This window comes from Myiozetetes cayanensis, unplaced genomic scaffold, assembly GCF_022539395.1.
Source record: "Myiozetetes cayanensis isolate MyiCay16 unplaced genomic scaffold, myiCay2020 scf10, whole genome shotgun sequence".
Taxonomy (NCBI): Eukaryota; Metazoa; Chordata; class Aves; order Passeriformes; family Tyrannidae; genus Myiozetetes; species Myiozetetes cayanensis.
The window spans coordinates 3,271,665-3,298,036 of NW_026086605.1; positions in this window are offsets into that span (position 1 = coordinate 3,271,665).

Here is a 26,372-nt window from a genome sequence, read left to right on the forward strand (position 1 = left end):
AAATTCTTCTTCACTTCAAATGTCTTCTGACTTCTGTCACCAAGTGTTTGCTGATACTCTCCATCCCGTTGTAAAATCCAGCTGCCTTCCCCAAACTGAAAAGCCAAGCCCAAACACCTGAAATGAGATGAGTTACATATCCATAAACACACATGTGGTGTTTGAGGTGATGTAGCAGCCTCAGCTAAAGCAAATTTTCTGAGAATTTGGCCTCCCACCAAAAGATTGCATTCATGGAAGTTTCATCAATGCAATGTCAGGCTTGACATCTGCCACCTGCCAAACCAGGGCACCCTAAAATTAAATTCATCTTCAGAAGCAGTGCTTGGCTGCTCTGAGTTACCATCTGCAGTTTTTTACATTACTGTTTATTCTGTTAAATTTATGCCTTAGTGTGCAAAAATGTCCACAAACTATGAAAGCAAAGGAGCAATGTGACAGCTCTCAGTGCTGCAAAGACGAGAACTTTGACATTATCAGATTTTTCAGACCTGAAAATCTCAAGGCTCAACCTTACGTAAACTCTTGGGTTTTAAGTTTAAAATCTCTGCTTAGTTCTGGAAATCTTGTAATAGTTTTTCCCTCTGACTGCACTTCCAGAATACTGGAATTACCTCTCATGTTAGATTAACACAATACCTATATTTGAGAGCTCTTTGTTCAGAATAGATTATTGTCTCTGTTGTAGAACACAGAACTACCAGTATCAAAGGATCCTGTAGGAGTTTTTAGACCTAAAGCTACTACAGGCCACAAAGAATCATTCAAAAACCTTTGGTGCTCAGTTCCATGTGCTCCCAATCTCAAATTCAGCCAACATATGAACAAAGAGAAATGTTTGGGAAATATACCGGGATGCAGAAGAAACCATATTTGATGATTTATTTGCAGGTGACTATTTTTTTTTTTTCATGCAAAGTGATGCAACGTGAAAGGGTTTAAACTTCAGTGTGGTTGACTGATTTCTTAAATGAGCTCCACAAAGCTCCTCAAACTTCTCTTCTGTGGTGGGCTGCAATTTAAGGATTTTCTCCACTTGTCCAGGACTTCAAGGCCGGGTTGGACAGGGCGTGGAGCAACCTGGTCCAGTGGAATGTGTCCCTGCCCATGGCAAAGGGTTGGAACAAGATGATCTTTAATTTCCCTTCCAACCCAAACCAGTCTGTGACTCAGTGATTTCCAGTGGCTCATACCAAGCAGTGAGACCACTGGGAATGTTTGATGTGTTTCCCCCAGCAATGGAGACCAAACACAGAGATGGTTCACAGCCATTACCATGTTCCTGGCCCACGCCAGGCCAGCTGCTCTCGTCTTGCACAGACGGGCTGGAGACGTGCAGGTCCGATGTGTGGACAGGACATCTGCGCCTTCCTGGAAGCTCCCAGCTCCCTGGACATCAGGCAGACCCAGGATGCAACCTCTGGCTTGGCTTCATTTTGCCATGCAGGAATAAAATCGTGTGCTAGCTCAGTCACCCCTGTCATAGAATCAGCAGTGAAGCTGGTCTGGCATGTCCTGGCTGCAGCTAAGGCTGCTCTAAACTCAGCTGGTCTGTGGTTTTCATAGGGAAAAATGATGCAAAAGGAAAGCTTTTGGGATGAGAAGATGCAGAACTGCCTAGAAGAGCTGCTGGAGCACCACTGCTTTTTTACTTCTGGTTCAGAAGAGCAATGTCAGTCTGACCCATATGCTGGAATCTGTGCAGAACCCCAAAAGACTTTACACACACTCTGGAAGGCAAGTGCCCATATGGTGTCTTCATTCATTCATTGCAGTGCTGGTAGGCAGCAGAAATACCTCAGGGAGAAGTTGGGGATGAGAAGACATTTTTAATAAACCAGACTGCAGTGATCTATAATAGGAAATAATCATTGAGCTTTTTCCACAAATATCTAAATTTCTGTCTCCTTCTTTCCCTTCCAGTGCTGGTAGAGGAAAAAACCAGAAATAAAGGTTTCTTATACTGTAAAACACTTCAAAAATTTCCCAGTTAGCAACTTTCTACTGTATCAAGGTTACTGTTAATATTATTAATATTCATTTTCATTTACACTACTGCAAAGCCATTAATGTGATAAGAGTGTTATTATCTTCATAGCAATAAGTATTTATTAAAAGCATGTACAGGGAAAATTGGTAATAAGATGAAGCAATGCAAAGCAGAATGCAATGAATCCCTTGGGAAGAATAATAAAGATTTCTAGCTCTTTTTATTCCTCCCAACAACTTCACAGTATGAAAAAAAAGCAAGATAACAAGGCAGGCTCGAAGCCGCTTATCAGAATTTGCAAGTTCTCTGGGTGTTTATCCTCAGTGAGAGCTGGAGGGATCCATTTCCAGAAAATTATTATTGTCTGCCCTTTCAGCAAGAAACTGTCTTGCTGTTTTTGTTTAATTAAACTGCTGCTGTCAATTACTGCCTGCAAATAACTAAAAAGTACCGCCCAGTAAACCTGGGGAGCACTTGGGCCTTGTGAGCTCCCTCAGCATTCCCTGCACATCTACAGAAGGTGGGAGGTGAGAAAAATTCCCCATTTCTGTCCACTTCCCACTTCCTTCGAGGAAATAAAAATAACCCGTAGTTGCTGTGGCCCCGTTGATTGAAACATCAGCATTTCCACCCTAAGCTGAAGCATTTGCTTTAGTCCCAAAGGCTTCATGTTTGCTGAGCCTTTCCTGTTGTCCTGGCCAGACCTTCCTCCCTGGGAGGGGGACCTGCCTGCTCCGCTCCCCTGACTCACACTCCTCTTGCCAAACTGGGCGCTCCTCTTCCTCTCCCCACTGGCAGATCCCCTCTATTTCCAATTCCACAATCAAGTTTTACCCCTGCTCCTTTTTCTCTTCTTATTTTCTGGGAGAAAGAGGGGTTGGCTTTGTGCTGAGCTGTTGACCCAGGCAGCTCCGTGAAGGTGGAGCGGCCCCAAAGCTCAGAGGAACAAAGAGCCGTCCTTCTCCCGTACTCTGTGTTCCCTGCAGCCCTGCTGGAGACTTCCTCAGGCAACAAGAATTCTCACCACCAGGCTGCAGCTGAGTCTGGCAAGTGTTGCTGTGTGAAAAAAAAAAATGACAATCTGGGGTTTTTTTATTTTCTGCTGGTCACCAGCTGAGCAAAGGCTCCTGGTGCTTTCTGCTGCTGGAGAGATGAAAAGGCAACCTCTGATAAACTTTCTGGGCCAACAACCTCTTATATCACTGTAGCTGAGGGCCATATCTTGACTATTAGTTATTAGGTTATTAAAGTCCTCTCCCTTATTCAAAGACTCCCTTTTTTCATCCCAATGGTAGCCCAAACGAGTGTGAGGACAGCTGTTTGTGACATACGTGGTCTTAAATGAATTGGGTGAAATTCTGACCAAAGTAACAGAATTCTCAGGAAGCTGCAACCAGAGAAGTTCAATCACCAAGTCTGGGGTCTAATTCTTATGTGGGGAACTCTTATCAGTGGAGTTGAAAGCATTGTGCTCTTTCCAATGGCCACCCACAAAAAAAAGGTGTTCACCATTAGCTTCAAATGTCGAGGACAATTGACTATGGGGTAAGATTTTCCATAATGTATGGTGGGTTGTATATTCAATATAGCATGCACCTGGACTCCAAATTTCACTTTCAGGGTGTACAGAGATAAGAAACATCATTATAGTAGAGTGTAATGTTAACTAGGTTTGGTTTTCCTCCTGTCTGGTCGGCCCAGCACAGTTCACAGGTTTTATTTGTGGGTAGATTGGACCACTGTTCAACTATGTACAACCCCTGCCATGGGCAGGGACACCTTCCACTAGCCCAGGTTGCTCCAAGCCCCGTCCAACCTGGCCTTGGACACTTCCAGGGATGGGGCAGCCACAGCTTCTCTGGGCAACCTGTGCCAGGCCCTCCCCACCCTCACAGGGAAGAATTTCTTCTAACCTTATCAAACTCTGCCCTTTCTCACTCCATGCCCTTGTCCTTCTGCCTGGGTCTGCCCTGCACTTGCAGAGAAACAGAATATTTGTGCTCACTCTGCCCTTTTAAATCATAACTTCCATCAGTTACAGCACTGCTCTCAGTACTGTTCTTATAGGTACCTGGAAAACATCGTTACACTAAATATTTTCTATATTTTTAAGTTTCTAAAGAGCTTTTTCCTGTTTCAGGTATGACGCAGTAAAACACAGAGGTGAAAAACCACAGCTAAAGTGACACATTTATTTTATGTTCCAGATGCTTTCACTTTTTCTTCGCTATTTGAATTCTCTCTTCCCTCAGTGTTACAGATTTAGCTTTGATCCATCCCGGCAGAATCAACAATCTTTTGTAAAAAGTTCTTTCCAGTCTGAACCTTTTCTGTGATAACAACCAAAACAGCACAAAAGGAAGATTTGGATTATATTTATGTGTGACTAGACTATTGATTTCACAGCCCAGAAAATGAAAAAAGAAAAAAAAAAAAAACAGATGAAATGTGTATGAGTTTTAAATCTGACCAGGAGGAGGGGATGAGGATGAAGCCAAGCACAGGTCAGTGAGGAGTGTGGTTCTGCAGGGACACCAACCACCTCAGAAAATCAACTCACAGTGTTTCTATGACGTGAATTCAGCTTCTTGAACTCACTGGGGACCGGGTTTTCTCCAGGGAATATTTTCAACCTTTTCAACTGACCTTACTCCCGTTACCTACACATTACAGAGAGACAGCAGTGCACTCTGGCTTGCAAGGGATGATTCCTATCTTGAACACCTCTGTTCCTGCCTCTCCTGCACCAAACTCCAGCTTTGATCCCACTTATTTGACTTTCCTTCAGGGAAGGTGGAGGACTCGCAGTGGGTTCTTCTCTGAACTTCAGTTTTTCTGTGGTGAAGAAAACTTACTCCTGGCATAAACTCCTTGTATCCCACCCCCAGCTGCTCAGACAGCTTCTCACCAGCAAGAACTTGGCTCGTCACAGCAATCATGAGGCAGATTGGTCTGAAGGGAATGGTGATGCCTGTCTGACAGTGTGCTGGGAATTTTTCTTCCTTTTTCTACTGTAAAGCATTCTTCCTTCCCCAGCCTCCCCTAAAGAATCTAATTAGTGGCCTAATTACCACCCCCATACTATGCCCTAGCTGACCTTTCCTGGCTCGTGTTCTCAGCCTGCCTTCCCTTGTCAATATAATTTTGGGTCGTAGGTCTGCAAGGTCTGTGCTACTTCCTCTGTGCATCACGACATCACTGCACTCCACTCAATGGTTATTTTTATTCCCTACTCCAACAAAATTGAACTGTGAAAGGACTGTAAATTTTCGACCTCAAGAGGCTCTTCATTAAGCAACAAATAACTCTCTGCACCTACTTGATATTGCCCTCCTGTTAGCTGTTTGTCACACGACATGCCTTCCTCCCCGCTCAGCCTGCTGTGTCAGTTCCACTCAGCTGACAGAGCTGCTGCTTGCCAAATAACTGCACATTATGGTCTGCTTTCTGGTCCTCTGGCTTTAATATAAAGGCAGCAGCATCATTTTTATCCTCAGTGAGTTTGGTTCAGAGGCTCGCGCTGTCTCCGCTGTTATCCGATGTCAGCCAGCAGTATTTCACAGGAGCACATCCCAGTGCCATCCTACAGGAACAGCCCCTCTTATGGCTTCAACACCAGTGCTGTTGCTAATGGTATTTCCACACAAAGAGGTGCTGTTCAAAATAATAAACTACATTCAGTGCCTCAGTGTTCTTCTCCTGATGCTGCCCCACCAGGACGCCTGCCAGCCGGGGTCCCTCCACAGCCTGGCTGCCCCAGGTCTTGGGGACACTTTGAGCTCCCATTCCTTTGCAAATCTGACCTTGCCTTTGGGTTAAGTGGTATCAAAGCTCCCTGATAGGTGCACTGTTAATTTTCAAGCCACAGTGCATGTAAAAGCCAACCACCACCCTGGGAAGGATGTCATAAAACAAATACTCCTTTCCTGCTGAAATGCATTATTAAAGCCTCTACCCCATAAATCCCAAGTAGATAACACTCTCCGTGGCACCTTGTAAAATAAGCAATTTTCTGCTACCGAGGAAACAAATTCTTTTTCTCAGTCCTATCTAAACTCCACCAGCACAGTGACAGACACAGCACTGCATCTGAGTTTGGTTTTGACAGCCTCATACATTTCTAACTCTGTCAGCAAGAATAAAGGTTTGAAGCTTTTCACTTTAAAGACCTCTGGGGCAAAATGGAGTTTCTGGGACTGGCTTCACCCTTTGTGTCTACCAGACTTTGTGTCGTGGTGTTTCCCACCATTTCCACCACTGCTTCACTGCAAGGTCAAATTTAAGTGCTGAGATCAAATCTGGACCAAGTTGCCTTTTGAACAAAGGGAGTGGAGCTGGGAATAGAAAGATAGAAATCACAGTTTGCCAAAAATATGTTTTTCCACCCCCAGAACATGTCAGGATGAAGCTCATCATGTATTATACCCCGTGGGTGCTGCTGGGGCAGGAACAGGGAACACTTGCCCGCTGTATCCAACAGTCCTTGCTAAGACAGGCATGGAGCAGCACTTGGACCAGTGCTTGCAGCAGCAGTGTTTGAGGTGATATATCAATTTTGCCTACATTTTCTGGCTTCCTAATGAATCTGTCGATGTTTCATTTCAATAAGATGCAATCTTCATTTTTTTCTTTGCTTGTTTGATTGGGGTTTTTTTAACTATAGCACTACATTACCGTTACTTGATGATTATTACATCAGCAAATGTTAACATTTTATCCCAGTTTGGAATGAGAAGAAATTAAGAAATTCCAGCATTCACCTGCGAAATGAAACTGCAATTTTCTAAATAGCTCTAATTAGCTACCGAGAACAATGTACTATTTTCATCTCTGATGAGCCCATGCAGGTATACAAATTCATTTCTCAGAATCAGAGGTCTGTGGGATTATTCATTTCAGAAAACTATGTAGTGTCTCTCTCTTTGTTCATTTCTAGAGCAATCAGGAGAGTTAACTTAGTAGTTCATTGTTATTTTTCTGTTCTTTGGTGCACAGAGTGTGTCTCCTGTGTATTGAGAAGCTGCCAGCAAAGTGTTCAGTATCAACAGACCTTACCAAGGTCCATATGTGACCACAGATTTTAAATACAGATATTTCCTTTTCCTTTTAAAGCTGAAGTTAAACTCAAGAAATCTTTATCTACATTGTCATATATTCAGAGACCAGCCTGAAGCCAAAGAAATTTGTTTCACATTATGGTTTAAAAAAATGGCTTGTTCTCCAGCTCAGCAAAGACAGATCACTCAGCATAAATCCCTCATGCTAAAGCCCCTGCTCCTCATTATCAATACAGAATTCCCAATAAGAAGAAAAAATATTTTGCTTTTCCTCCTCATCCTCACAGTTCATCTCAGGATTGACCACTCTCCAGTGTTACTTTTCTTCCTGGTATAAGATAAAACTTACACCAAGTTACTTTTGTCATGTCTGAGGAAGAAACCCAGGACCCATGTCCATGAGAAAGGACCCACAGTGTCACCCAATCCTGCCATGAAAACCAATTAAAATTCCTTCATAGGGAAACCAACTTTGGGTTGGTTTATTTTAATTTTTTTTTTTTAAAGTCTGCTATTATAAATAATAGCAAGGAAAAACAAAGTTTTAAATTTGTGCAAATGCCTTGACAAAGTTGTGCTTCATCCTTGTATAAATATTGCTCCTGAAACGCTGCCAAGGAATGGCCTGGAGTGTCTGCAGCCAAAAAAACCCAGACCTGCTCCTATCTGAGCCCATGAGACCCACACATAGCTCGTGTTTGTGGCTGGTGTTCCAGCTCTTCAAAATTTGCCTCTGAGCCTCTCCTGACTGGGAATCCAGACTGCTGTCCCCTGACTCTGTGTGGCATTTCAGGAGTAGTCATGGCAAGTTTTGCAAGGAAAAATCACTTTTATTAGTCAAACTGGAAAAGCTGGAGAGAAAGGCTGAGCTTTCACATAAGCAATTCCTTTCCAAACATTCAGACTTGCGTGCCTGGATGCTTATCTGTTCTTTTAGAGTAATCCAATAAAGATAAACTTTCTCCCCATGAAAGCCATTATTTCTCTTAAACCCTAGACCATCACGGCTAAAATACTGTGGCTAAATACAAAGATGATAAGGAGAAGGGAATCTGTTTAACTAAAAAGGGAGACATTTACACAGAATGAATAGAAAATTAATAGCTCTATTGCATAATCTGGCTGTGTTCCTCATTTCAGCTTCTCCAGTGGTTGGGAGCCTGCATTCAAGTGGGGAAGGGAGAGTAACTCCAGGAAAAATCCAGTTGGAGATGGTATTTGTAGGATGTGTCTCAGCTCTAAAGTTTCCACTGGATCTCTAGCTCCCACATCTCACTTGATAGGAAACACTAGCTGTGAGGCACAAGGCTTTTCCCAATGCCTCTGGAAATGGGAGGGTTCAATTAACTTTCATGAAAAGTGACGGGAGAATAAACAGGAATTACATGCTTTTCAAAAGCACAGGCTGAAGCTTGAAAGCCTGCAGGCGTTTTCTGGTTCTGACACTTCATAACCCATGAGCTTGCAGATGTGGAGACAAATCTACAGATGAACTTGAATTTAAAAATGCCATAGGACACGCTCCTTGTTTTTTGGGAGGTATCCAGACTAGACTTTTCACTCCAAGGTAATGCTTACATGCATTCCAACCTAAAATTCATAAATCCATAGGTAGAGTGAACTACTGAGGACCTACCTACTGTTTTCCTGAGTGGGAGAATTCACCTCCTCATGATGCCAGGACAAGGGGGAGTGGCTGTAAACTGCCAGAGGGCAGGTTAGATGGGATATTGAGAAGGAATTCTCCCTTTTAAGGGTGGGCAGGCCCTGGCACAGGTTTCCCAGAGAAGCTGTAGCTGCCCCATCCCTGGAAGTGTCCAGGGCTAGGTTGGATGGGGCTTGGAGCAACCTGGGCTAGTGGAAGGTGTCCCTGCACATGGCAGGGGGTTAGACTAGATGGTTTTCAAGATCCTCTAAACCATTCCATGATTCTGTGATAAGTAGGCTAAGGAGAAGCTTCCAAAAAAAAAAAAAGCTTAAAAACCTTCTAAATCCCACTCCTGAGTCTGTTCTGCAAACATGACTGGGATCACTGTCCAGCTCATCAGTGCTTTTTAGTACTGCAGATACATGTCAGTGGTTCATTACTCTCACATGATATCTGCAGATGATTTTGTGATCATAAAATCTGGAACAGAGCAAGTTCCTGAACATTCCTTCTAGTGCCAGGGAAGGTAAATGCTGGGGAGCACTGTCTGCCAAGGAATTTCTAGTTGCTCTGCTGTAGCCAGCACTTTTAGTATCTCTGTTACAGCCATCAGTAGATATTTGAATGAGCAGGGCTGGCATTGCGCCATCTTCCTGCATAGAAAACACTCTGATGTTGGTGGGGTTTTTTTCCAAGTCCCTGTTGTTGTCCACATACAGGAAAAAATCTAGTTATGGTTCAATGTAACACTAAATGTTAAGCTCCTGAGTTATTTACAAATTCCAGTAGTCAGAAGTACAACAGGCAGAGAAAGGGACAGATCTGTTCATAATGGAAACACACAAAAGAAGCTAAAATTAAAAGACAAAATCTAATTTCAAGAGACAAGGTATGGTAGTTAAAATATACAACTATTTCTTTGGTTTCATATGCAACCTGGTCTTCCTGATGATATCCCAAAGAATAGCTTCCCAAAGGCCAAGAATGCAGAAGATTTTGTTGCTATTGTCCTTTAAATGGTTTTCCATAGTAGCTGCTATTTTCTGTAGAGGCAGGAAAGCAAACACATCCCACAGTCACTTCCATGATTCACAAGTATCATTTTCTCATGTCAAGTGTAGTTCAGGGAAATAAAAGAACTGAAACTTTCAGATTAGGTAAGTTAACTTTTCTCAAGTTAAAGTGAACTGTAGGGAATGTCTTCCTATGAATTAAAAATTCATATCCATGTAAAATAGACAATGTATATATATAAATATGAAAACCAGTGTGATATCTGAGACATCTGCCTAATCTAAGCATTCTCTGTCCCATCAGTGGCTTCTTTATTTGGATTTTCCTCTCACCATATGCTGTTGACCCCTCCTCCATCACTGACCAGTAAAGATTACCACTCGTGATGGACTGAGGTGGCACAACACACAAAGGTTTCACATTGAGCAGTGGATTCTGGCACTTGGAGACAACCCAGCCTGTGAAAAATATGGCCCCTCTGACAGAGGGGAGGTTAAGATATTGGGAAGAAGAGTTTCCCTGTGAGTGTGGGGAGGCCCTGGCACAGGTTGCCCAGAGAAGCTGTGGCTGCCCCATCCCTGGAAGTGTCCAAGGCCAGGTTGGACAGGGCTTGGAGCAACCTGTGCCAGTGGAAGGTGTCCCTGCCCGTGGCAGGGGGTGGAACAAGGTGCCTTCCAACCCAAACCATTCTGTGATTCTATTCTGTGATTATCCATTATTTTAGGGCCCTTTAAAAACTTCCCTTATGGTTGTACCTTCCTCTGCAAAACCCCCAACGCTGAGATGACAGTTCTCTCCACCCAAATGGTTCCATGTACCACTGTATATTCCACAAAGTTCTTTGCCAATGAAGACATTTAGTAAAAATAAAAAATAATAAAAAAAAATATTGTTTTAGTAAGAAAGCTGAGCTGACAAACTTTAAGTGTGGGCAAGACCTTAGCTCCAAGTTATCAGCAGACATCACTATGGCCAACCAATTGAAGTAGTGAAATTATTCTGGGTTTTAAGGTCAGGAAACAGAGAAACAGTGAAATTGTTGCAGGAAAGAGTATTTTACATAATACAGCTCTCAGCTCTGAACCAAAAGCACTGAGAATAGCCTGGAGGAGATCAATGCCTTTCATCCAGTTCCAAGAGAGTCTGGAAACACTCACAATTAAATTTGTTAACCATCCTTTAGCCTTTTCCCCCTTTCTTTCCATCTGCTCTGGCCTCTCCACATGTGCCTCCTTCCTGTTTATTGGCTTATTTGCTTTTAATAAAAGAAGGGGAGATCACTGTGATGGTTTCCCCCAGCCTCACTCTCTTAGGGGTGGGTTTGCTACAGGCAGGAGCACATCATTGCTCTGCCACTACTGCTCCTCTTGCCGACGTGGTGACCTGGTGGGTGGCTCCTCAACACCTATGAAATGTTCTCATCATGCTTACTGCCTGTACCTGCTGCCTCTGCACAGTATCCCAGCTTTGCCTCCTCTTCCCTGGTGCAGCCTGGATAACCAGTCCTCAAACAGGGTTCTTGTTGCCTCAGGAGGATTAAAAACACAACCCCCCCACAAAACTGTGGCTGCCATGCTGTCACTTTGGCTGAGCATCTTTGCATTTCCACCATTCAGCCAACACCTTGTTTAACTTGCCCACTTCCACTTCCAGGAATGGTTTTCCTTTGCAGCATCACAGCAATGGGGAGTTGCACAATTTTACAACATGAAAGACCCTCTCCCTGCAGGACTGCTCGATTAAAAGGAAATCAACAGTAGCATCAAAAAAATCCACCAAAAAAATCTGGATGTAGAAACATTCCTCTGCAAAATAAAGGGATATCTGCCACATCTGTGGGTCACAGCTAACCTTGAAGAGGGGAAAATTATCCTTTCAGAGTGATTTCTGAATGAAAAAAATAAAAAGGAAGCTTTGAATATGGGCAATACATTCTTGACACTTGCATGGGATTTGCTGTCTCCAAATATTTAATTTTAATAAAAAAGTGCTTAAGCCTCTTAATGAACTCATTACGTGCTGAACCCTTTGGTTTGTAATTAGAAAACCAGAAGAAAATGAAGTGCAAAGGTTGGTCTTGTCCTTTCCTGTGCTCCTGGTGAAGGCAGAGGGTAAAACAGCCACAGAGAAATGGCCATGCTGGGACAGCAGCTCTGTCCCATCTCCATCCCCTGGCACCACCTGAGTCGGTAACTGGTCTGAGCACAGGAAACAAGCTGCCAAACAGCACAGGAAATTAAATAAATTCTGATTTTTCTCTGTGGAGGAAGTGTGTTCTGCCAGACTAACAAAAGTAAAAAATCCATTAAAAAGTGGTACATCTGAGTGCTGAGCTGTACCTGGATGCACAAGAGTCATGTCACTTTTGAGAGAGAGATGCCATCTCCCACACAGTCCCTGCTCTCAGATAACCACCTTTTTAAGCATGTTGATGGTGTTGCTTTTCTTAATACATTTTAATTCTGCTTGCTCTCAATGTTTTTTCACGCTCATGCACAGCCAGGGGTATTGCCCTGAAGAATTATCCACTGGGAAAGGGTGTGCAAAGCCAAGTGACAGGAGGGAGGGGTATGGTTTCCTTGTAGGATCAAGTAAACTATAATAATGCCACACAGCATGTAATTATCACTGCTGCCTCTTTGCACTCATCATCTCTGTGGGCTGGATTCCTTCAACAAGAGAAGAGAAGGAGGAAGGGAAGGGAAGGGAAGGGTGATACCTGCTCTGACACTGCCAGTTTTCCTCATCAGCACAAAGCCCGTGAGCTCGTTGCATCTGACAAGAGAGGAAAAATCGGGGGGCAGCAGGTTCAGAGACCTGTGGGACTGGGCTTGGAAGGAGATGGGAAAATCCAGCCCTATTTTGATACCTCTCCCTGTGGTAGCAGTGCAGTGTGAGCAGCCTTCAGACCCCCGGGGCAAATGCTTGGCCGTGCAGCGAGAGGCACCAAGAGCCAAAAGTGCCTCCATCCCTCCTGCCAGAGCGACATTCCCAGGAGGGGGTCAGCCCTCGAATAGAGAGCCGGTGGTTTGCTGTGTGCTGGAGCAAGGAAATGCTTTCCCAGAGGGTCATTGCCACCGTGGCTGATTTCAGATGCAGAAGGAAAGCAGCCTCTGCCTTCCCCAAACAGACTTTCTGGGGGGGTCACTCCTGGGTCAGCACAGGCTCGTCTGCAGTGGAGCAAAGTGCACCCTCTGCAAGCATTACCTATAATTAAAGACCTGCAGCTTCCTACATATGTATTCTTAAAACATCTGTAAGCATAATTACAGCAACCACTTAAACAGCTTAATACGAGGCAGGCGTTCTCTTTCACTGGGAGATTGCTTTTAATGGCTCTGTGTACAGCAGAGTTTGCAGATAAGGCCAGAAGTGCACCCAATTATCTCTCTGCTGGCACTTACTGTACTTAAACTTACATTTTCAGGCTTTTTAGTTTGCTGCATGATAACTCCCATTCCCACTAATGCTTAATTCTCCATGCACCACTTTAAAAATTAAGGATCCAGCTCCAAGCCTTGGCTCTGGCTCTCCATTTGCCCTCGGAGGATGCTGTAGAGTTCAGCCTCATTTCTTCCCTCTTCACTGTTTTGACACATGCTGATAGCACTCTTTTGTTAGCTACGAGGTAGTTAGTATTTGTTTTGCAGGAATTACTCTATTTTGGCCGAAACACGGGCTGTGGTGTCTGTGGCAAAGGGTGTTCAGAAAGACACTGAGTGTAATTCCTGGCAGTGCTACAGCTCCTATTTCCACAGTGTCCAGCTTTCTCCAAGACTCTCAGTAAGGCAAAGTTGTGGAGAATTGTTTGAAGTCTGAGACACAGTTCTCACCTTTGGGATTTTTCAACCTGGAAAAAGAAATTAAAGAACCAAATTAAGAATGTCTATGAATCTGAGCTGTTTTCTGGGAAATTTATTTTTACCTGGTTTCATTTTCTCTTTCCTTCTTGCCTGAAGTGTCCCCTCCATCCCAGTTGGGGTGTTTGCATCCTCAGGAGGAACCCATCACTTCACAGCACTGATCTGAGGTGCACTGTAAGACCCAAAGATTGGGACCCACCTGGAGATCGTTTGGGGAAAGAAGGAACCAAAGATGGATCCTTTCTTAAGACACGAGTCCAGTTTTCACCTCAAGTAAAACCACTGGAAAGGCTGGATAAAGTGGCTGATCCCACAAGGGTGGGAGTGCCTTTGCTGGGAAAGGCACTGCTAGACTTGAAAGTAAAAAGCAGAACTGTGAAGGTTCACATACACAAAATCTGCAACTTGGTTGCTTGGGGTTTTTTTTAGCATGGCAAGCAGACAGAAAGAGAAAAGCAGCTGCCTAAATAAGGAACTGGCTTACAAAGAAAACATTTTATGAACAAACTGTTGTCTTGCAGGAAGAGGTCAAATCTGGGTTGGGGAAGAAGATACAGAGAGACTTAAAAGTCAGAGACCATAGAATCAGAGAATATCCTGAGTTGTAAGGGAGCTACACGGATCATCGAGTCCGACTCCTGGCCCTGCACAGGGGATTTTAGATATTAGTGTGATTGAGAGGGGAGAAGGAGAAATCAAGGTATTGGTGGTTGCAAAAGGCCAAATAAGAATACTCAGAGAGGTTAGAAGAAGAGGGCACAGGGGAGGAAAGCTGCTCACGGTTTGTGGGGCTCCTCCAGCCCTGTTTGCCTGCGAGGTGGTGAGTGCTGGAGGAAGGAAACGCTGGTTGCTGCTGCTTTCCAAACAGATGAGCACATCCCAGTCCCCAGCAGTGCAGGAGCTTTGCTTTGGATTTGTGGGGTGGTTTTGCCTCTCATGATAGCAGCATTCCAGGACAAATGATCCCTGGGTGACTGCATACACTTCCTGAGTACCTCTCTTGCATGTCCTTTCCCGTGTCACGGCCGAATTCTCGTCATCACAGAGACAACAATTGCACAATCCAGACCTTATTTTTTCAGCCCACAGAAAAGCAGCCCCTGTCCAGATGGCTTGTCCCTGTAAAAAAAAAAAAAAAAAGTGACCTGAGGAGCTCACAGATTATGGAAATTCCACTGCCCCACTGACTCACAGACCTCCTTCTCCATCTCTGCTCTCACAGTATGTGCTTTGAGTGTGACCTGTGGTGTTGGCATTTTCCCCACCCACAAAGCCCAAAAATATATTTGAAAAGTTAATTTCTTCCCTGAAGTTCTGAATGCCAGAATTGCATCCTAATAGTCGTACTGATCGTACTTCTACACAGCCTTACAAAAAAAGTAAATGAAAATATATTTTGAATTCACTGAAAGATCTGGACAATCGGAAATGACACTGAGCTGTGTCTGATGTTGAGCCATATTTAAGTGTGTTCTTCTGAATAACAGAATAGCAATAGGCTGTTTTTCAACTAATAAAAATGGAAGGCATTTTCATCCAATTAATTTTTGCTTGTAAGACCAGTGAAAGCTAGAAAGCACATACATTTATCTGAACAACTGTAGTTGCATTTTGTGCAGATTCTGTTTGGGAGAAGGTGGTTATGAACCCAAGCCTTAGCAAGTTTTTTGCAGAATATAATAAATACTGTGTAAATAAGACATGCCTAATGTCTTGCTGTATTCTTTCAGGATTTGAATTCTGTTGTGATTCAAACTAAGAGAAAACAGAATTTTGCCAAGAAGCTAGAGTGTTTCTTCCTCTCCTACTATAATTGGAGGCAGAAGCTATATTAAAAGCAGCTTTTCTTTTTCCTAATTCATTAAACATGAATTTTCTCTGAAAACATTTCTCTATGTCAATTGGCCCATAATAAAATGGGATATTCTACAGCTATGAGTCCAGTTCCAGGAAAGAAGTTTTAACAGTTTCAACACAGGTCTGGACTTCAAATGGTCTGGGTCTGCTTCTGTGCCTGTTTCTGTCAAACTGTGTGACCTCAGGTAAGGCAGTCTCTGAAACTCAGGTATCCTCTGTGAAAAATGGAGATAATTCTCTCCTACTCCACAGGGAAGAGATGAGCTTTAACCAGGCAGAGTGAGTAGATATCAGTTGGAAGAACAGCAAAGAAATACCAATGATTTTCCAAGGATCTAAAGAGAACATCCTTTGCAGATGTTTTTTCTTCCATGAATCACATTTTTAAAGGCCTATTCACTACTACTGAAAGTCAATTTGGTTTTACTTGCATGATTTCATTCTGCTATATGTGAAGAAAGATTTAGCCTCCATCAGTCTTTCCCAGTCACCTTTAATCTGGGAACTGCAGCCATCCAGGGGGTGTGTTACCTACATTCTGATAGAGTAGCAGCAGTGCTGTTTTTCTAGGAATCTAGGGTTTCATCACTAGACAAGATAATATTGGCAAATTGCTTTAAAGGTATTTAAGTCTAAGGCTCTTGTCCTTTGGTCCATCATCATTCATGTCACCTAATAAAACACTCACCCTTTGGGTCAGGCAATGTGATGGGTGAACAGAGACAGCAAAATTAGAGCAGCACCAAGACACTGGTGCTAAACTTCAAAGAAGAATTATTAGTCACTCACTAAGTGGAAAAACTGGTGGGCATTAGAACAAAGGTGGGCCTGGTGGGGAAGGCAATGGTATGTCAAGGGAATGAGGAGATGAGGGAAGCTGACATTTCTGCAGCCAACCAGGCAGGGAGGGAGGGAGGAAGGAAAAGCTTAACACTTAAAATCAGAGAATCATTTAGGTAAAGAAGACCTCTAAAGTCTTCAAGTCAAACCATACTTTTAGCTCATCTGAGCACTGGGGGAAGCAATTTGCTTATAAAGAGCCTCCGAGGCAAAGGTAAGACACCTGTGTCTGATGGACAGGAGGCACATGGACCTGTTGGGGTGAGTCCAGAGGATGTCACCGAATTGAGCAGAGGGATGAAACACTTCTGCTGTGAGGAAAGGCTGAGAGACAGGATGGTTCAGCCTGGAAAAGATACAGCTTTGGAGTGATCTAATTGCAGACTTGCAGTGCTTGAAGGGAGCCAACAAGGAAGACAAAGAGACACTATTTACAAGGGCATGGAGTGAGAGGACAAGGGGGAATGGCTTCACACTGATAGAGAGTAGGTTTAGATTGGATATTAGGAAGAAATTCTGGGCTGTGAGGGTGGGGAGGCCCTGGCACAGGTTGCCCAGACAAGCTGTGGCTGCCCCATCCCTGGAAGTTTCCAAGGGCAGGTTGGATGGGGCTTGGAGGGACCTGGGATAGTCGAAGGTGTTCCTGTCTGTGGCAGGGGGGTGGAACTGGATGGTCTTTGAAGTCCCTTCCAACCCAAACTATTCTGTGATTCGGTGATAATGGGAGCAGATAAATTCAGATTTGAGTCAGTTTTGTTTAGGAATGAGTTGACCCTCAGATGGGCTTTGCTTGAGTGTTGGTAGAACATCCAGGTAGGGATGTCTTTAAAAAAAGGAAGCAGGAGAATGAGAACAAATTGGGAACAATTGCTTGAGGCCTCTGATCTGTCCAGAGTAACTGTAGCTGCAAGAGATTTCTTTATTATTGTGAAACAGTTTATTTCAAAATTATCCTTCCTCTTGCAAAACTGCCCAATCTGAAATTATGACAAAGTTATTTTATAACTTTGACCACATGTGCAAACTACTCAGTAGGATATTTCATTAAAAAAAAAATCAGTATGAACTGTGTCTTAATTAGAAATGTTATTAGAAATGAAATCAAAACACAGAATGTGATATTGCAGCGAACCATTGCATTATGTTACCCCCAGCCAATGATTCTGGTTGGGAAGTGATTAATACAGCTCACAAACTTGGAGATGAGCTCCATTCAGGGCTGCCTGGTCACAGGGTGAGCTCTGACACCAGCAGACACTGGATAGGACATAACTGATTCCCCCAGTAGTCAGATAATATAATAAACATTTGAACTTGGCAACCTCTTTTCCTTTGGCAGAGTTACAGTCATTCCTCTTACTGACTGCTCCGGAGAGATTTTATCCGTGACCACACGTTTCACATTAAGTATTGGAAGTTATTGGATTACAGCTCTGCAGTAGGAAAGGTCACACACAGAGCGGACTCCAAGCAGCTCAGGCTTTGTTGTGTGTCCACATCAGGATGGATAATCAGATAATCACTGTGTGTGCTGGTTTTCTGCTGATTTCTATTCTAGTGGTTCAAAGATATCTGTGCAGTTTAGTGCAGTGCTCTGGTGCTCTTGAGAAAGCACTTAAATAAGCCCTTTCTCTAAAGTTAACCTAATATTTCCATTGCAATTTTCCTTTGGGTCTGAAATGCTCTGTGGCTGCAGAGGTCTTCTTGGAAAGCCAAAGGGGAAAGTAAATTTAATTTGACTGTTTCTCAGTTACCTGACCTTTCATATTCTGTGGCATTGGGATTTTCCAATAGTCTAGAATCTTAATTAGTTTCTTCTCTCCTACGTCTCTCTTTTCTTTCTCAATCCTCCTACAACCTCTTTCGTTGCTACCTGAGAACTGGAGTTGAGATTAAAAAAAAAAAAAATTGAATGGGATGAGTTCTTCAGATGGGATAACTCATGGTGTCATTGATGACTTTATTCTAGTCCAATACTGAAATAAAACAGAAAATACCAAAAATTCAGCTGAAAAACTGCAAGTATTGTGGTTTTTCCATATGCTTCCTTTGAAATTCACTGATGGGCAGGGATGGCCTGTACACTTGTTTCCCATAATTACTGTTACTATAGAAGCAGATCAAAAGGACATGGTTTTTTATTTGTATCTTTGTGTGCATAATCGTTTGTCATATACTCCAATTTCTGTTGTAGCTGGGATTTAAACTCTACAGAGGGTGAAATTCATTAATTTTTTACTTAACTATGCCTTTTATCTTGCTGGCTTTCAGAACCCCTTTGCTCCTTTCTGAAATAGTTTCTTCCTATGAAGCAGAGTTTTTTTACCACCCCAGAAATTAAACTCCAGTTCCAACTACAGGCAGTTTTATTTCATATGCTAAATTGTCACAATCAAAGGCACAATCTCTGCTGAACAGGTTTAGAAACATCTGGCTCTTTGCTTTTGACTTTTGAGTCTAATTATCTCAGTGCAGCTTGTGATTGCTAAGTATGAAATTCATCTGCCCGACCACAGCAGTCCTGGAGAGTCTGGGGTTTGGTTTTACCTTTTCTCCCCCTCTGTAACCATTTTCCCCACAGCCTTAAATCATGCTGAAGTGGAACCAGTGAAAATGTGTACCCACAGAGCAGTCCACATGTGCTGGCACTTTGAAACACCACCACAGGATTTTCTTGCTGTGTCGTGCAAGAACTGGATGCTTTGTGCAGAAACCAGGGACCGTGGAAGGTTTGGGAATCGCCAACAGTGATGGAAAAGCTGCTCTCATGGGGAGACTCCACCATCAAGACAGTCCAGACAGGCAAGGGATGAGTGTTATCCCAGGGATGTGACCCTCCTGGTGCTGCAGGAAATGGTGGGTGAGTGTTCCCTGCTGGAAAGGGCTGCTCTGTGCTGGATGGACGTGGTGGTCCCTCACTTGCTGCATCCACAGAGGTCAGGGCAGCTTGTCAAGGCCTGTGCTGAGTGGAGCATCCATGATGGTCCATCATCTGCTGCATCCACCTTCTACATCCATGGAGGTCAGGGGGACTTGGACAGAGCAGGTCTGATTCCCTGTGATTTTGAAGATAGATGCTCTGCTTGGCACCATTGCCCCCAGAAAATTCAAAGACAGTGGATTTAAAATGGAAAGAGCAGACTTTGTTTTCTTTTTTTTCTTTTTTTTTTCTTTTTTTTTTTTTTTTTTTTTTTCCCCAAAGAAGCAGAATTGCTGAAGGAACCAAGACTGTTCCTTTGTCATGTACAGAGTCCCACCCCTTCCACAGCATAAAACTCACAGCCCTGCCTCTCCTTCCCTCAGCTTTCCCTCTGCCAGGTACTGTCTGACACATGCCCACACTGAGGAAGGAAAAAAAAAGGAAACAACAGCAATGAGTCACAGCAAACCAGCCAATCTTTCCATCCAGCTTGGAAAAGCCCAGGAAAAGGCTGATGTTATGCCTGATTTCAAACAGGAATGCAGATGTGAAGGTGAGGACCAGGTAAGAGGGAATTTTCAGCTGATAGAAAGGAAATCCTTCAGGAGGAAAGGATTTGCTCCCTGTAGACAATCCAAATAATGTGGGAGATGGAGGGTTATTCAGGACAGGAGTTTCCCAACTTCATCAAGGTTCTCCAGAGATAAGTGCATTTCTTGGGCAGAGGCACACGCCAGACACATTCATTATTCTAGCCAATAGACATTTTCCTGCACTTTTGGATTCATACATCCCAGATTGTATCCTGGGAACCAGAAAAAGCTTTCTGCTGTGGAAATAAAAACCAATACATTCCAATAAAGAAAGAAGTCAGTTGAAAACCCAGTTTCTTTGCAAATGACAGATGGTGCTTGGCTGTAAAGGGCGAGGGGAGCCATCCATTACCACAACTTCTCATGCTGAATTCTGTGTTTTAATTATGTAAATGCTGTCAGACACCCGAGCATAGATGCACTTTACAGGAGAAACGACTGTATCTTCACTATTTTACTAATGTTCACCATTGCTCTTTAAGACATTAAAAAGCCTGAGTCAGAAGCACTTAGCAGGAGTGCAGACACAAGCCTAATGAAAGGGCACAGTCCTGGTGGGACACAGCACATTAAGGCATCGCTTTGTCCATGGAATCTGCATTTGTGCTGTCCTGGTGATAGATGACACTGCAGCACAGATACATAAATCTTTTTAATCCCATGTGCATTTTTAGGAAGCCCCTCACAGCGTTATTTGATGCCATCCACACCTTCTGAGTCACTCTGGAGAGACTTCCGTGTTTTTTTCTGAGCCCGGAGTATTTTGGGGACGCATCAGGAGCCACTAAGTCAAGGTCAGATTGCTTTGCCACATTTCCATACATTGAGATGTGCAGTTCCCAGGCACTATTCCCACCATGAGAGCAGGAGTCAAAGCTCCCCCATCTCCCTTCCTCTCCCCAGCACTCTCCCCCAGCCTCCATGTGCATCCTCCCATTTGTATGGCACATCATTTCAGGCTGGAATATGCTCCCCTCGGGCTTACACCAAAGCCTTACATCACACACAACATCCATGGCTCTCCTGCTGGTCCTGCCCTTGAGCTGCTGCCCAGAGAGCTCTCCCCCAGCATCTCCACAGCCCAGGGAGAAGCTTCCAGGGCAGTTTAACCATCAGGATTCTGTGCTGGCTCCACATCTGCCTTCCCATAATACCTTCCCAAGCTGAGAGGAGGCTTAAGAATAACAAACAAATACCTATGGTATTTGAAAACACTTCTATGTCCATCCCAAATGGTGGTTGTTTAATGAGGTCTCTGCTGTGAAATCATTTCCAAAGTCAGGTGTCTTAAGTTACAGGACACTCAATGTTTGGGTACAGGCCTCTAAACAGAAGGACTCAAATCAATAAATCACTTCACTGCTCACTGTAAAATGATACAAACACCAATTTAGGCCACGAGGAAGCCCTTGAAATCCTATGTGAACTACCTGTTTAAGATCTTACTGCCTGCTCACGTCATAATTTCAGCTTCTCACCATGATAATCTCATAAAGTTATCACTATTATTGTCACAGGGCTTCTGCTTAACAAACAAAGCAGTGCTGTGTCACTGTTTGCCCTTTCCCACTGCCCCTAATTTTCCAAAAAAAGTCCAGGAAGGCAGTGCAGGTGGGCACTGGTCTATCAGAGCTGCAGGATGAGTGTAAAGGGAAATCAGCACAGTGGTTCATGTGTTGCAGCCAAAACCAGTGACTTAACCAGCTCAGCTACTCAGGGATCACAGAGTAAGTCAGGAGATTAAAGACCAAGGATATAATAATTTTCTGTAAAAATCATCTGGGGATAACCAGAAGAATTATCTGGGTGGATAAGACCAAATGGGTACATACATAGATATATATAGATATATATATAGATATAGATATATTTATGCCTTGAACACATTTAACTGTGGAATTAGAAGGTCTCTAATCACCACACTGAATTTTAGAAACCCTCCATCAAACACAGTGCTGGAAGAAGGAACCTAAACTGTCTTAAGATGGATCTTGGCAGCTTTCTGGGTGGGATTTGGTAGCAGAACAGAAGGAACCCTCAAATTAGAAATTAAAGGTTTGGAAAGATGGTTTTTCCCCACAAGGAGATGAAAGGATATTTGTTGAGTAGTTATCAATGAATTTTGATTAACCATAATTAGGCTATTAAATAATTCTCTTCTTCTGAGAACTGGTTGCTTGAAAGACACTGATACTGGCCTTGTCCTCATCCTTTGGCATGTTGGGATTTTTGTGGCTTTAAAGTGGCTTTTTCTACTCAATAATTTTGATTTTTTTCATGGGGTCTTAAAAAGCTCATGTAAAGCACAGCTCCTCCACATTCTGCTGTAGGTGAAATTGCTTGCAGCCACTGAAAGACAAATGTTTTAATTAGATCAATTTTACGACGCATTTTGTTTAAAAGAGTTTTTTAGCTTTTATTTGGCACCCACGAGTTTTACGAGATTAAAAATCCAGGGGTAAAGGAAAGAAAGAAAATGAAGGAACTTTACATTATAGAAATAAAATAATAAAATAAAGCTACTTTAGCCATTATTTGCTCTTTTTTCTTTGGAGCTATTAGTCTCTGCAGAGCTGTACCATTATACTAATAAGTTTCTGGGAGAGGACCTGGCAAATGTGACAGGAATTCCAGGCCTCAGATAATGACAAATGCTGAAAGATCATTTGCCTACCAAAAATAAAATAAAGCATACTTTAAAAATACTTTTAAAAAAGGTGCTTAAAATAATTTGTTTTTAAAAAGCCACAGAGAAGTCAGACCAGCCCTCAGTGAGGTTAGAACTGAAGTTTATTTATAGAATTTCCATAAGACTTTGTACGGGTTGCTAAAATTTCATTGCAGGGAGTAACTGCTCCTTTCAGCTTCCAGCCTTCTTAACAATCTCAAGTTATTAAACTTTCAGAAAGAACAGGCTTTCCCTTATTTTTACAGCTTGAACTCTTCAAGCTTGACAAAGATGAAACCGTAAGGTAAATTACAATCTGCAGATATAAACCTCACGGACATCGCTAAACCATCACATTTTTATAAGACAAAAGACAATTAGAACATTTATTTTTTTTTTTCCTAGGATCTTAAATTGTCTAGGGATTTATTGCTTATTATAAAAGTAAATTAAATTGTACTTGAGCAAAACAGTACCAGCATTTTACTCTGAGGCAGAAGATGGTCGGTGTTAGAAGATCAACGTTTGAGAAGAGAAGCAGATCCTGCCATTGAAAAATCTGTTGAAAGTCTGTTTTTAAAACCAGCATGGAAAGAACTGACCTTGAGGTGCATCAAAGGAATAAGGAAAATATGAAAATGATTTAAGTTTTAATGTGCATAATTGGGAATTTTGCATTCTGCTCTTAACTCTATTTAATCCATTTACACTGAAAGGCTCCTTCGTGTGCTCTTCCTGCCAATTCCAATCTGTTAATGCAACTCATGCAACTACTTTATTGCTTTTATTTCTGGGCCATGTGAAACTCAGTGATCTGAGCCCTTTAAGATTTATATGTGTCTTCCTAGAAGTCTTCAGAGATGTGCATTTTTGGGTAAAATATAAAATAGTTGTCATTTCCGCTTCTAATAAAATGATTTTTGCTTTCAGAGTATGTTTCAATTTTCACAACAGAGGCTTATTTTGGCTCTTGAGTTTTGAATACAACGTGCCAGAAACCCTGTGTTTTCATAATACCAATTAAAAAGAAACATACATTTTAAACATTTTTCAGCAACCGAGTGTGAAATGTTGAAGGAATCTGTTAACATATTGATTGCTTTGAGCAGTGCTTTAAATTAGCTTTCTGTTCCTCTCCATATGGTTTTCCATTAAATTTAAATAAATTAAAGTTCAATTATCTGGAAGAGAGGTACAGAGTCCTCCTCGAGTTGAGGGATGAATTACCACTCAACCTTCCCTGTCAGGAATTCATCAGGACTCCTGCCTTTGGGTATTGTGGAGCTAACACTCCCTGGTTGAGACAAGATTTCAGCACAGGTGCCAAGCACACTTTCGGAAATAGCCTTGTGATTGGAAATTACTTTTTCTCTGCACTGTTACGTGAATCATGAAAGCAACAGCCCAGAAGTTGGTCGGCTGGAGAGGCTCCACGTTGGCACACACAACAGGTTTCAGTCTGCAGAGATGCAGCAGACATAAACAGGGGGATACGCCACAGATGGCGTCTTTCCTTCTGAAAAAAACAATAAAATAAAATTGAGCCTGTATCAGCCTGTTGGATGCTCAGCATGCAGAGGAAGGGGAAGAAGGGAGAACAGCACCCCACTAGTCACAGAATTGGGTTAAAACCACCCTATTCCTGCCCAGTGCAGGTTTAGGGTATATCACAGAACCATAGAACAATTTAGGTTGGAAAGGACTTTAAAGCCCATCCATTTCCAGCCTTTGCCATGGGCAGGGACACTTTCCACTATCCCAGGTTCCTCCAGGACACATCCAACCTGGCCTTTGACACCTCCAGGGATGGGACAACCACAGCTTCTCTGGGCAACCTATTCCACTGCTTTACCACTCTCATTGTAAAAAACTTCTTGCCTATATCTGATTTAAATCAGATTTTAGGTTAAAAAGCATAAGTGTAGTAATTCTTACCTAAAAGTAAAGTAAAAGTACACACAGAGAAGGTGCTTTGCAAGTGCTTCAGAATGTCTGGAGGAGACAGAGGGAGCCTCAGATGTTCCTCTTTCAGATCTTGGTCTATCACCTATTTGCCCCACGTCCTTGCCTGTTCTCCAGCTCCAGCCCACAGCACAGACACCCTGGCAACAGCTCGAGGGAAACATCAGGAGCTGTTTGGTGTCATGAGGAAAGGCGGAAACACCATCAGAGATCCGTTGCCCTCATTCCCATTTTCTCTCTTCCTTATGCAGGGGGGCATAAAACATCCATCTTCTGTCGGTAGCAGAGATGATCCCAGAAGGCCAAAGCCTCCTCATCGTAGTCTCTGCCTCAAAAGTCTCATTTACCTCAGATAAAAAAATGCAGCTGTGCAGAACATTATCAGAGTCAAGAATAACTTCGTGGAAGTGAGAAACTCTTCCTGGAGGAGCTGTGGAGCAAGCCCTGTTTGCACCCCTCGTGGTGGAGAGCCCCAGGGCCAGGCTGGTGGGGCAAGTGGGACACATGGACTCCTGCTGGGATAAGCTGGGCCATGATGCCTGCGGTGTGCAATGGGAAGGGCTTGGCTGTCTTTTGAAATGATCAGAAAGCCACAAAACCAGCAGCAAAACGGGGCTGGTAGTAATTTTCACTTAGGGGTCATCTCCACAGTAGAGCTCTGCAGTTGTACATAAGAAAAGAAGAAAATGGCATTAGGGAACGAGCACTTGTGTGTGTTTATGTGTCTTGTTGGAAGGGAGGCACATTCTCCCTGAATGTACAGAGACACTGTAGATACAGACACACCTATATTGCTCAGATCTGAACATATCACCTCATTTTTAAAAAATCATGGTGTATCAAGCCTTTGTTTGAACTCATGGTGACATTTTTAGGGTACACAGAGGTGCAGGTTGCTCACCCCCGTGCCTCTGTGAAATATCCATTTTCCTCTTCCCTCAGCCTTAAAAGTCCGTGCCCTCCTATAAAACTTACCTCACCTCCACCTCCTAGAGCCTCACCTCCAGCGGCCCCAGGCTGGTTGTTCCCCTGCTGAACGTGCCATTCATCCCCACCAGCAACTAAACAGTTTTTACTATGTGAAAATACATGAAATGACTGAATTATTTGTTTTCAGACAACTTGCTGTGCAATCGCTGGTTTGACAGGAGCCCTTTGGTGCCTCGCAATTTGCTCGGCACTCGTGGCAGCTCCAAGGGAGCCCTCAGCAGACGGGGGTCAGCGAACAAACCACCCTTTTTAGTGAGTCTTGGCATGTTCCCCCCCCCCAGACAAACCACAGAGGCTGTTGTCTATTGTGTCAGGGCTCTGTAGTTGTGTAAGAGGGAAATTATTCATAGTAATGGCTCTATGCAGTTGGTACTCTCTTTTTTTTTTTTTTTTTTTTAATTCCCAGAGTATGCATTTATTTGAAGAGATAAGACAATCAGAGAGGTTGAAACTGGCTTTTATAGGACTATTAAATTTCCCAATAGTGCCATAAAAATTAATAAAACCAACTGCTGCTATTCTACCAAAAAATTAACAGACCAAGCATTAAGGGCTGGTTGGTTTGGTGTTTTTTTTTTTTTCAAAGGTCCTCTTGCTGCTGCTGTTTCTGTACCAACAGAAACCTGTTCCCTGGGATAGGTCTCACTCTCAGGAACAGGGCTGAAGCCCACATGGTCTTGGCTCCCTCCAAAGCCCAGCAGCAAGGATAGGGATGGGATGTGGGGCAGGAGGAGACACCAAAGCCATCAGAATGACCAAAATCTGAGTGCTGCAGTGGGCATAAGATGATCAATCAGTCCATAAGTCAAGACAAATGACACTCAGATTGGCCAGCTCACAGCATCACCACTTCTGTGCCAAATCTGCTTCTGTGGGCACCTTCACCTTCCAGTGGAAGGTGTCCCTGCCCGTGGCAGGGGGTTGGAACAAGATGACCTTTAGGGTCCTTTACAACCCAAATCATTTTGGG